The 12,718-nt window shown below is 48.2% G+C and overlaps 1 long non-coding RNA gene across 1 annotated transcript; it reads right to left on the bottom strand.

Moving 5' to 3' along the window:
* Positions 1–7,177: 7,177 nt before the first annotated feature.
* On the bottom strand, positions 7,178–11,707 carry LOC136338383 (uncharacterized). Its single transcript, XR_010731957.1, has 3 exons — positions 11,601–11,707; positions 8,812–8,935; positions 7,178–7,260 (listed from the first exon to the last, which is right to left on the bottom strand). It is a non-coding gene; the product is annotated as an uncharacterized lncRNA (long non-coding RNA).
* Positions 11,708–12,718: the final 1,011 nt, after the last annotated feature.

Raw genomic sequence — 12,718 nt, 5'->3', positions numbered from 1 at the left:
CATCTCCACCCCCAGCTCTTATGCTTATTTGCGTCATACGTAGCGTAAGAGCCCTGTCAGCGGGGCGGCCACCCACCTCATCCATCCTCCACCGGATATGTGCCTTAGTAGAATTCCCACTTGGCCATACCCTTTTTGATACATACTTTTCCCCAACGACCACCACCTTTATTTCCTAGTCTCAGGATTGGCAAAAAGGGTTATATTTGGGTGGGGACCAGTAAAGATACATGAGTGGGGAAGCATAAACCCTAAGATAAGGAGCATAAAAATCAGAATAGGCACGCTTATGAATCTTAATTAAGAGCAGAAAGGGTTCTGCGTGTGTGCCTGGATTCCAGTTCTATCAATGTCACCTACTGAGGGCACTGAGAGGAGAAACTAGAAGAATGCAGGACAAGGGGCCTGCAGGAATGACTGTTCAGCCAGTTAAAGATGATCCACCTCTTTAACTCTAACAGGAGATCTCTAACTGACCTACTGGAGACTCTAACAATACTTACAAGAGAAACAAGATCTGTAAATAGACAGGGCCAGGGGTCCGGAAACCCCTTCAGCCTTGCTGGCCCGCCAAGAACTCCCTCACCCCAACCTTGAGTCAGGAGGTGCAGTAGGACCTCAGACAAAGGAATCACGAGCCCCTTGCTCGGACACTGTAAAAGGTGACTAACTTTTTAGTCTAACTTCGGGGAGCTCGTGCTCTGGTGCTACTAGCCCCTCGTGCTCCACTGGCTACTATTAAAATCTTCTTCCTCCACTAAGTTGTCTGGGCAGCTATTATCCTCCATTGGGTGGCATTTTCCTGCAACAGCATAACTTTGGGCAAGTAGCTTAACCTCTCTGCACCCAAATTTCCCTGGATCTATAAAATGGAGGTGCCCATAGCACCTAGCTCACAAGGTGATTGTGAGGATTACAGGAATTAAACTCATGTGGATCGCTTAGAACAATGACTGCACTGTCGTATACTAAATATTAGATGCATACTTGCTTTTGTTATTAGCCTTGACTCCTTTCTTTTGCCCTCATCCTTCTCAAGTCTACCAAACAAAATCTTGCGTTCTACCTGCTAAATGCTGTGTCTCCCACTGATCCACGTTTCTCCATACTCACTGCCCTATCTAAACCACAGTGCTCTTTCCTCCTGACTACTGTGCTAATCATCTGACTAGTGTTTGGCTTCCACTTTCATCATCCAATGAGCTAGGGAGTGAGCTTTCTAAACTTCAAATTTAATCACTTTACTCTCTTGCTTTATAGCAAAAATTTTCCAAAATGCAAAAAACGATAGTAGTACATATTAAATACTCATATACTCATCATCTGGACTTCACAGTTATTGATATTTTGCCACATTAGCTTCTTTTGAGCACTAAACGTAAATAATAGGCACATTTCCCTTATAAATATTTCTTTCTTTCTTTTTTTTTTTTTCATTTTTCCAAAGCTGGAAACAGGGAGGCAGTCAGACAGACTCCTGCATGCGCCTGACCGGGATCCACCCCACATGCCCACCAGGGGGCGATGCTCTGCCCATCTGGGGTGCCGCTCTGTTGCATCCAGAGCCATTCTAGCACCTGAAGCAGAGGCCACAGAGCCATCCTCAGCGCCCGGGCCATCTTTGTTCCAATGGAGCCTTGGCTGTGGGAGGGGAAGAGAGAGACAGAGAGGAAGGAGAGGGGGAGGGGTGGAGAAGCAAATGGGTGCTTCTCCTGTGTGCCCTGGCCGGGAATCGAACCCAGGACTCCTGCACACCAGGTCGATGCTCTACCACTGAGCCAACTGGCCAGGGCTCCCTTATAAATATTTCAATATGCATCTCCAAAAAATAAAGATATTTTCTCACATAACTAAAATGCTATTATGCCTGACTGGGCATTGGCACAGTGGATAGAGCGTCGGACTGGGATGTGGAGGACCCAGGTTCGAGACTCCAAGGTTGCCAGCTTGAGCGCAGGTTCATCTGGTTTGAGCAAGGCTTGCTAGCTTGGGCCCAGGGTTGCTGGCTCGAGCAAGGGGTCACTCAGTCTGCGGTAGCCCCCAGGTCGGGGCACATATGGGAGGTCAATCGACAAACAACTAAAGTGCTGCAACAAAGAATTGATGCTTCTCATCTCTCTCCCTTCCTGTCTGTCCCTCTCTCTGTCTCTGTCACAAAAATTAATTAATTAAAATGCTATTATGACATCTAATAAAATTTACAATAATGCCCAAATATTATTTGATTCTGTTCATATTCAAACTCCTCAAACTGTTTTTAAAAATTTCTTTTCAGTTGTTTTGTTCAAAATAGAAGTCATAAACAACCATTATGCTGGTTATGTTTCTTAATTCTGTTTAAATTAGCATAGACAGGGTTTCTCCCATCCCCTCACCCCTGATTTTTGATATTTTTTTGTTGAAGAGATGAGGTCAGCTTTTCTTCGGTATCTGTCTGATTATTTCCTCATGATATATTTCCCCAGTATATATCCTGTATTTCTCCTTTATTTCCTATACACTGGAAGCTATGCCTAAAGTCTTGATTGGATCAAGTTTTTAAAAAATTAAGTAAAATGGCCCTGGCCGGTTGGCTCAGCGGTAGAGCGTCGGCCTAGCGTGCGGAGGACCCGGGTTTGATTCCCGGCCAGGGCACACAGGAGAAGCGCCCATTTGCTTCTCCACCCCTCCGCCGCGCTTTCCTCTCTGTCTCTCTCGTCCCCTCCCACAGCCAAGGCTCCATTGGAGCAAAGATGGCCCGGGCGCTGGGGATGGCTCTGTGGCCTCTGCCCCAGGCGCTAGAGTGGCTCTGGTCGCAACATGGCGACGCCCCAGAGGGGCAGAGCATCGCCCCCTGGTGGGCAGAGCATCGCCCATGGTGGGCGTGCCGGGTGGATCCCGGTCCGGCGCATGCAGGAGTCTGTCTGACTGTCTCTCCCTGTTTCCAGCTTCAGAAAAATGAAAAAAAAAAAAGAAAAAAATTAAGTAAAATGGACCCTGGCTGGTTGGCTCAGTGGTAGAGCGTCGGCCTGGCGTGCAGAAGTCCCAGGTTTGATTCCCGGCCAGGGCACACAGGAGAAGCACCCATTTGCTTCTCCACCCCTCCCCCTCTCCTTCCTCTCTGTCTCTCTCTTCCCTTCCTGCAGCAGAGGCTCCACTGGAGCAAAGATGGCCCAGGCGCTGGGGATGGCTCCTTGGCCTCTGCCCCAGGCACTAGAGTGGCTCTGGTCGCGGCAGAGCGACACCCCAGAGGGGCAGAGCATCGCCCCCTGGTGGGCAGAGCGTCGCCCCCTGGTGGGCGTGCCGGGTGGATCCCGGTCAGGCGCATGCGGGAGTCTGTCTGACTGTCTCTCCCCGTTTCTAGCTTCAGAAAAATACAAAAAAAAAAAAAAATTAAGTAAAATGTTTTATAGGTGATGCTGTATGCTTCCAATTGCAGAGGAGAAATGACATTGGCCTATTTATTTTTTACTTTTTTTTTTTACAGAGAGAGGGACAGACAGGAAGTGAAAGACATAAAAAGCATCAATTCTTCATTGCAGCACCTTAGTTATTCAATGATTGCTTTCTCATATGTGCCTTGACAGGGGGGGTGAGGAAGAGGGCTACAACAGAGTGAGTGACCCCTTGCTCAAGCCAGCAACCTTGGACTTCAAGCCTGTGACCTTTGGGCTCAAGCCAGCGACCATGAGGTCATATCTATGATCCCATGCTCAAGCCAGTGACCCTGTGCTCAAGCTGGTGAGCCTGTGCTCAAACCAGAGACCTCAGGGTTTCGAACCTGCGTCCTTCGCGTCCCAGTCTGATGCTCTATTCATTGTGCCACCACCTGGTCAGGCTCTTTTTTTAAACTTTTTTAAAGAATATGACTACTAGCCTGACCAGGCGGTGGCGCAGTGGATAGAGCATTGGACTGGGATGTTGAAGGACTCAGGTTCGAGACCCCGAGGTTGCCAGCTTGAGCACGGGCTCATCTGGCTTGAGCAAAAAAAAAAACCTCACCAGCTTGGACCCAGGGTCGCTGGCTCCAGCAAGGGGTTACTTGGTCTACTGAAGGCCCGCAGTCAAGGCACGTATGAGAAAGCAATCAATGAACAACTAAGAAGTCGCAACGCGCAACAAAAAACTAATGATTGATGCTTCTCGTCTGTCTCCATTCCTGCCTGTCTGTCCCTATCTATCCCTCTGACTCTGTCTCTGTAAAAATTTTTAAAAATTAAAAAAATTTAAAAAAAGAATATGACTACTAGAAATTTTAAAATTACATTTATAATTATATTTCTACCAGACAGCGACTGACTTAGAAAATTCTTTTCCATTCTTACCAGGACAAATAGTATACCCTATATCTGTCTTACTTCAATTATAAGGGAAAGTTTATAGATCATTTTAACTTAATGTATCAATGTACCATATTTTACTTTATTTTTAGAACTTTTGTTTCCTCTTTAAGAAATATTCTCCAACCATTAGGACATGATGTTATTGTCTTATACTATCTTCTAAATGCTTCATCCACAAAGTTTTGCAGAGTAGCAATTTAGAAAGGTGAAATGAGTGCAGAGGACCCAGGTTTGATTCCCGGCCAGGGCACACAGGAGAAGCGCCCATTTGCTTCTCCACCCCTCCGCCGCGCCTTCCTCTCTGTCTCTCTCTTCCCCTCCCGCAGCCAAGGCTCCATTGGAGCAAAGATGGCCCGGGCGCTGGGGATGGCTCTGTGGCCTCTGCCTCAGGCGCTAGAGTGGCTCTGGTCGCAACATGGCGACGCCCAGGATGGGCAGAGCATCGCCCCCTGGTGGGCAGAGCGTCGCCCCATGGTGGGCGTGCTGGGTGGATCCCGGTCGGGCGCATGCGGGAGTCTGTCTGTCTCTCCCTGTTTCCAGCTTCAGAGAAATGCAAAAAAAAAAAAAAGAAAAAAAAAAAAAGAAAGGTGAAATGAAACCACCAAATGGCTTAAAGCTATGGAATAAGATTAGTTGTTTAATTCTTCACATTGACCTATAATCCACCTGTATTCTATTTGTGTGTATGTTTTAAGTGATGGATAAAAGTGAATTTCTCTTATACAAGGGTATCCAATGGTTCCTGAACTATTTACTGAAAAGATTACCCCCTTTTATCTGCCATCTTTATTATAAAGTGTCCACGTTGTGTGTCTTTCTCAGGACCCTCTGTTTCATAGATCTACTCATCTACCCTTTCATCAATATCACACTTTTCAAAACTTTATACTGGCCCTGGCCGGTTGGCTCAGCAGTAGAACGTCGGCCTGGCGTGCAGGGGACCCGGGTTCGATTCCCGGCCAGGGCACACAGGAGAAGCGCCCATTTGCTTCTCCAACCCCCCCTCCTTCCTCTCTGTCTCTCTCTTCCCCTCCCTCAGCCAAGGCTCCATTGGAGCAAAGATGGCCCGGGCGCTGGGGATGGCTCCTTGGCCTCTGCCCCAGGCGCTAGAGTGGCTCTGGTCTCGCAGAGCGACCCCCCTCCAGGGGCAGAGCATCGCCCCCTGGTGGGCGTGCTGGGTGGATCCCGGTTGGGCGCATGCGGGAGTCTGTCTGACTGTCTCTCCCCGTTTCCAGCTTCAGAAAAATACAAACAAACAAACAAACAAAAAAAACACTTTATACTAAGTATTGATATCAGGTAGAGCAAATGATCCCATCTTCATTTCTTTCCTTTTTTTTCTATCTTCTTTTCTTTTTCTTTTTTATTTTAGTGAGAAAAAGGGAGGCAGAGAGACAAACTCCTGCATGTGCCCCAACCCAGGATCCACCTGGCAAGCCCACTAGGGGGTGATGCTTTGCCCATCTGGGGCCGTTGCTTCATTGCTCAGCAATGGGAGCCATGGCTGTGGGAGGAGGAAGAGAGAGTACTTAGAGAAGGGGGAGGGGTGGAGAAGCAGATGTTCACTTCTCCTGTGTGCCCTGACCGGGAATGTAACCCGGGACATCCACATGCAGGGCCATCACTCTACCACTGAGCTAACTGGCCAGGGCCTCCATCGTCTTTTCAAAAACATTTTCTCTTATTCACTTTTTTTTACATTGTTGAGAGATTCATAGTTATTATTATTTATTAAATTATCACTTATATCTAGTAAAGTATACAAAGTTATATTTATAGCTATAGAGTGATTATTAGTATATTAATACAACCCCATTACCCCTTAGAGACACCAAATCTTGATACCTGCCCATTTTCTTACACCTATGAATACCCAATGAGTGAGAGTATTTCGAGAAGTATAAAGCTCTGCAAATGGGCTACCCCAGTGTTCAGTTGGGCTGAACATGGTTGGTCAGATTACTTACTCCCTTTTAAGATTTTAAGTTACTAGAAGCAAACTGGCAAAAGCCTTCAAAACAGTTAAGAATCAACAACTTGCCCTGGCCGGTTGGCTCAGCAGTAGAGCGTCGGCCTGGCGTGCAGGAGTCCCGGGTTCGATTCCTCACCAGGGCACACAGGAGAAGCGTCCATCTGCTTCTCCACCCCTCCCCCTCTCCTTCCTCTCTGTCTCTCTCTCCCCCTCCCGCAGCTGAGGCTCCATTGGAGCAAAGATGGCCCAGGTGCTGGGGATGGCTCTGTGGCCTCTGCCTCAGGCGCTAGAATGGCTCTGGATGCAACAGAGCCACGCCCCAGAGGGGCAGAACATAGCCCCCTGGTGGGCATGCCGGTGGATCCCGGTCGGGCGCATGCGGGAGTCTGTCTGACTGCCTCCCTGTTTCCAGCTTCGGAAAAATGAAAAAAAAAAAAAAAAAAAGAATCAACAACTTCTCTGTTGATTCTTGGGAGCAGGATGAGTGGGAGAGCCCTGGCAGGGGCCATGATGTCCAGGGTGAAGACCCTCACAAAACAGCAAGATGCAGGCCTGTCTGACATGGAAGGGTGGGTGACTATATCACACAGTGGAGCTGGGTGGGGGTGGGAAAGGCTGGCGCTCCAGCTGCAGCCCACCCTCACTTTCTCCACTTCAGGAATGGTCTGAGAGGGAAACAAGCTGGAGACTAGCCTCCCTCAGCACCGAGGGAGGAGCTCTCTCCTTACCCCCACCTGCTTTTCTGGTCCCCCACCCACCCGCTTCAAAGACCAGGTTCAAGCCCCATCCATCCTGCCTCATGACAAGTCACAGAAACAGTTTACATGAAAATCCAATTTAATGGTCCAGATTTGGGTCATCCTAGAACTGCGCCCCTGGAGGACACTGGGGCAGAGACAGTTTTCACACGAGGTCTCAATCAGCGATTAGGTTGTGGCTCACAGTGGGCAGTGGCTCAGAGAAGCCCTAAAACAAGAAGAAACAAAGGATTGGAATCAGTACATGGCGAGGTGGCTCCTCCCTCATCTACTCTTTTTCCCCCAAATGATTCAATAACAGCCTGATCTGACTAAGCCCACAGTGATTCAGCCCACCAACTGCCTGTCCCTTGTTTCCCACCTAGAGTTCACCCTCGCTCCTGTGACTTTCCCTCAGGCTCAGGTTTGGAGAAGAATGACAGAACCTTGTTTGCATTCGCAGAAGCACCATGGTAACCGGTACCTCACAGGTGGGTCTGTTACTTAGCTCTCAGTGTGTGGATCCAGCAACAGATTCAGGCTCCGGAAGCCCAACTGCCACTTTACAGGAGTGGGAGCCAATGGAACCCACCTAGGAGAGCGTGAGGGGCTGGAAGATCCCTGGGGGGCAGGCTGCCTCTGGATGGAGTGCAGGGCTAGCTGGGGGTGCCAGTTTCAGTGCCACTGCCCCAGTCCAGGCCACCTCAGCCTGCCCTGGACCAGGACGATGAGCTCCTTAAAGGCCTCACAGTTTTTATTCTTGCTTATCACAATCCATTCTCCAACATCACTAGAGTGGCCTTCTAAAATCATATATCACACTATGAAACCCTCTTCCTTAAAATTTCCCAGTTAACTTGCCACCTACATTTAGAATAAAATCAGGATGTTGGTTTTTTTTTTACCACCATCTATGAAGCTCTGTATGGCTAGTCCTGGGCCTACTTCTCCAACCTAATCTTCTACCCTTGACTTTGCTGTCTGTTCCTCTAACATGCCATGGTATCCTTGTCTCAGAGCACTTGTCATTGCAGTGTTCTCTGTCTGGGAGACCTTTCCTTTATATGTTCTGGCTGCCACCTTCTTGTAATTTGGTTTTAGTCCCCCCAAAAAAGATGTTTGTCAATGCAGAGGAGCCTGATGTTTGGAATGGCTACCCAACCCCCACTGCAGTCCCAGAGAGGAAAGGCAGAGGCCACAGGGGAAAGGGCCGGATCCAGTTCCAGCTCTCCCATGAGCCTGATATGCAGCTTTGAGTAAGTCCTTTGACCAGCCTGGGCCCCAATGCAATGTCTCATCTAGAAGGATAGATAGGAGTGCTAGATGGGTGTTTCCAAATTGGATTCCGAAGACTTCAAGCAGCTCAAGGAAATAACTCTGAACTTTACCAGGTGACTAGCCCAGGCTACAGAGTACAGGAAGGGGTGTGTGTGTGTGTGTGTGTGTGAGAGAGAGAGAGAGAGAGAGAGAGACAGAGAGACAGAGTGACAGAAACAGAGAGAGAGACAGAGAGAGGGACATATAGGGACAGACAGGAAGGGAGAGAGATGAGAAGCATCAACTCTTTGTTGTGGCTCCTTAGTTGTTCATTGATTGCTTTCTCATATGTGCCTTGACTGGGGGACTACAGCAGAGCAAGTGACCCCTTGCTCAAGTCAGCGACCTTGAGCTTCAAGCCAGCAACCTTTGGGCTCAAGCCAGTAACCATGGGGTCATGTCTATGATCCCACGCTCAAGACAGTGACCCCACACTCAAGCCAGCAAACTCAGGCTTTTGAACCTGGGTTTGGTTGGGAAAATTGCCTTCCCATCCTTCAGACAGGGATCCTGGAGACGGAGTCCGCTGATGCGCTCCAGCTTCTGGGTCATCGTATCCTTGGTGATGTCATCCTTCCAGAGCAAACCTTCAGGATGAAAGGATGCAGTGAATTGACATCTAGGACAAGTCCAGCCCAATCCAGAAACCAGGGGAGATCAACATTCTCCCTCTCCCTCAAGCAGGTTAGTGATCACAAATTGTAGAGATATTTAAATGAGATGGCATTTACAAATTGCTTAGCGTATTGCCTGGCATGTAATAAATATTCAGTTAGGATTATGCTCTCTTTGCTGATTCATTTGATGTTATTGTGACTATTAAATGAGATTAGGAAGGTAAAGAGTGCTTACAAAACTTTAAGGCAGTGGTTCTCAAATTTTTGAAGTCAGGGCACATTTAAAATCCTACAAATAATTGTAGATGCATTATATACAAATTTCTGAAAAATAAGTTACAATAATTAAGTCAAATATTAAAGAAAAATATAAAGTCCAAGGGTGCTTTTATGGTAATTAAATGAAATAAATATGACAAAATTAAATTTATTCTGATGACATTAAAAAACACTTTTATAGGCCCTGGCTGGTTGGCTCAGCGGTAGAGCGTCGGCCTGGTGTGCGGGGGACCCGGGTTCGATTCCCGGCCAGGGCACACAGGAGAAGCGCCCATTTGCTTCTCCACCCCTCCCCCTCTCCTTCCTCTCTGTCTCTCTCTTCCCCTCCCGCAGCCAAGGCTCCATTGGAGCAAAGATGGCCCGGGCGCTGGGGATGGCTCCTTGGCCTCTGCCCCAGGCGCTAGAGTGGCTCTGGTCGCGGCAGAGCGACGCCCCCTGCTGGGTGTGCCGGGTGGATCCCAGTCGGGCGCATGCGGGAGTCTGTCTGTCTCTCCCGTTTCCAGCTTCAGAAAAATACAAAAAAAAACCCCAACAAAACACTTTTATGTTACATGTTTTGAGTTATGCTTTTTAGAATTTGTAAAAAAGAGGGGTTAAAAATAAAAACAAAAACAAAAAAGTTATCTTCTTATATATATAGATACATTCTTAGTAAGATTTAGTAAGTTCAGCAGGTTCTGGTACAAATGTGTTAAGTTTTTTCATTCTTTTTTTTTTTTTTTTTGTATTTTTCTGAAGCTGGAAACGGGGAGAGACAGTCAGACAGACTCCCGCATGCGCCCGACCGGGATCCACCCGGCACGCCCACCAGGGGGCGATGATCTGCCCACAAGGGGGCGATGCTCTGCCCCTCCGGGGCATCACTCTGTTGTGACCAGAGCCACTCTAGCGCCTGAGGCAGAGGCCAAGGAACCATCCCCAGCGCCCGGGCCATCTCTGCTCCAATGGAGCCTCGGCTGCGGGAGGGGAAGAGAGAGACAGAGAGGAAAGAGAGGGGGAGGGGTGGAGAAGCAGATGGGCGCTTCTCCTGTGTGCCTTGGCCAGGAATCGAACCCGGGACCTCTGCACGCCAGGCCGACGCTCTACCACTGAGCCAACCGGCCAGGGCCAGTTTTTTCATTCTTGTGTTTATGAGAAACATGAGCCTGATGTGTCCTAGTGATTTCTTCAATGTTTGGGCATATATTTGAAAAGGAAACTCTCATTTTCTCAATACATTGAAGAATTCCTCTCTTTTTACTCTTAATTGTGTTGAGTGCAGAAAACCCCCACCATACATATCATCTTAACTTTACACCAAACAAAGGATAGAAGAAACTTGCCTCTAGTCTTTCCGGGGAACATAGGGGTAGTGTAAACACTCCAGCACCACAGTTTAATAGCCTTTTGCAACCTAATCAGGCAAGTGAGGTGGGGGGTTGGGCAGACTGTCAGCTTACAGCCAATTCCCCACACCTCTGTCCCCCCAAAAATCTAAACTCCAAAAACCCTGTTGGTTTTTTGGTCCCCAACAGGCACATATTTCTCTGGAATACCATAGGGCACACCTGGAAATCTTCTAGGGTGCACCAGAGTGCCCTGGCGCACACTTTGAGAACCACTGCTCTAAGGCAATGATACTCAAATTTCAGTGTCCATCAGAATCTTCTACAAAGCTTGTTAAACTACAGATTACTGTTCCCTAACCCTAGAGTTTCTGATTCAGTAGGTCTTGGGTAAAGCTCAATAATTAGCATTTTAAACAAGTTTCCTGATAATGTTGATGCTGCTGATCCTAGGATGCACTTTGGGAAACACTGCTCTAAGGCATTATAGACACATACTAGACACTGGCCATAGCAGTAGCAGCAGCAGTAGTAGTATGAACTCATATCTGACCCTCCCCCATTTATAAAACTCTGCTCTAAGGAATGGTCAGCCATCTGTCTCCAACAGTCTTTTACTCCCTTTCATTCCTTCCTTCTATTTGTCATACAATTTTCTCTTCTTCCGACTCAGACATGGGGGAGTGTGTGTTTTCCTGGCCGAGAACTTAAGGATTCCTGGGTCAGGAAAAATTCAGATAAAGCCATGGCTTGAAACTAGCCCAAAGGAATTAGATGATGACTTCTTTCAAGGATTTCTTCTAGATGCCTCTGCTGGGCTCTTCTCAAGAGTGCTCAAGGGCAAACAGCTCACTTGCCCAGCTCCAACCCCACTCTCGTATCATCCCTTCTCCATGAGGTGAGCATGGACAGGAAAGTTTCAAGGAGAGACATTTGAAGAAGGAAGCTTGTCCTCAGGGCAAACAGCCCCTCACTGCCTCTCCCTTCATATCTGGCTATGCCCCAGCCTCTCTGTTCCAGCCCTTACTCACCTTGGGGCACAATCTGCTGAAGTACAGCTTGCAAGTGCTGGAAGACAAGGGTAGTAAATCCTTGGAGGGGCCGGAGCTGCCTCACTTCTGCTTGGCCTTGACCATCTAAAGGCAAAATAGTGGCATCAGCGAGGAGCTTGGCCAGAAGGTTTCTAAATTCCAGTTGAAGAAAAGCAGCTTCTTCCACTATGACCCCTGGGTTCCCTGGTCTCTGTCCCTCTTGCCAGATCCCTTCTTCCTTTCAAGTGCTCCTTCTTTTCATTTTCCCTTCCCCCATCGCCACCTGCACTGCTCTTCAGCCCCTCCACCTCATTCACCTTTGGTACCAAATTCCAGGTAAAAACCAAGCTTATAGGCAGACAGTCGCCTGTGGAGGTTGAAGTGTGCAGAGACTCAGACATCTAGACACATGGAATGCATAATCAGGTGAACAGGTAGAGCGTGAGAAACAGGAGAACTGCATCTCCAGGAAGGATTCTAAGGCTGAAGGAGGTTAGAGAGGAGACCTGGAATCCTTAAAGGAGAAAGTATCAGTATGTATAGGGTTTGAATGTCTGGACCCTTGTTCTGAAAGCCAGTTAGCCCACTGTGCATAGGGAAAGGACGGGGTGGGGGAAGATAGTCCCTAAAGCTAGACACATCTTTCTTATTCCAATTAGATGCGGTAGGGTTGGCAGAGAGTCCGTTTATTTTATTTTATTTCTTCCCCTATAGTGGAATTACCCTGAGTCATTTCGGACAGGCCTTAAGAAAAGGGAAATCTCCTCCCCAATCAAATGGATCCTAATATCAATGTCCTGGCTTTAGGAAGGAGAGCAGAAACTCCAGCACTCTACTGAGAAGGAGAAGCGTTTCTAGAAGGAAAGATCCTTCTCTGAGGCAGCGCTCCCAGGATTGATAGGAAATGAAGTGACTTGAACACCCTCGGTCTGACCCACAAGACGCCAGGCACTGTCCGTGGTGCTGAGATGTAGCCGCAGCCTGGCATGGAGGCGGCTCTGGGCGATAAGGAGGGTGAGGTATTCTATTCCCACAAGGCTTGGCTGTCCTCCGGCCCACCCCAGGCCCGGTCCACCCTCTCCCGTCATCTGCCACTAGGCCTACTCCCACAATTCTTC

Source organism: Saccopteryx bilineata, chromosome 5, assembly GCF_036850765.1.
Source record: "Saccopteryx bilineata isolate mSacBil1 chromosome 5, mSacBil1_pri_phased_curated, whole genome shotgun sequence".
In the NCBI taxonomy this organism is placed as follows: Eukaryota; Metazoa; Chordata; class Mammalia; order Chiroptera; family Emballonuridae; genus Saccopteryx; species Saccopteryx bilineata.
This window is presented reverse-complemented; position numbering and strand designations above follow the sequence as displayed.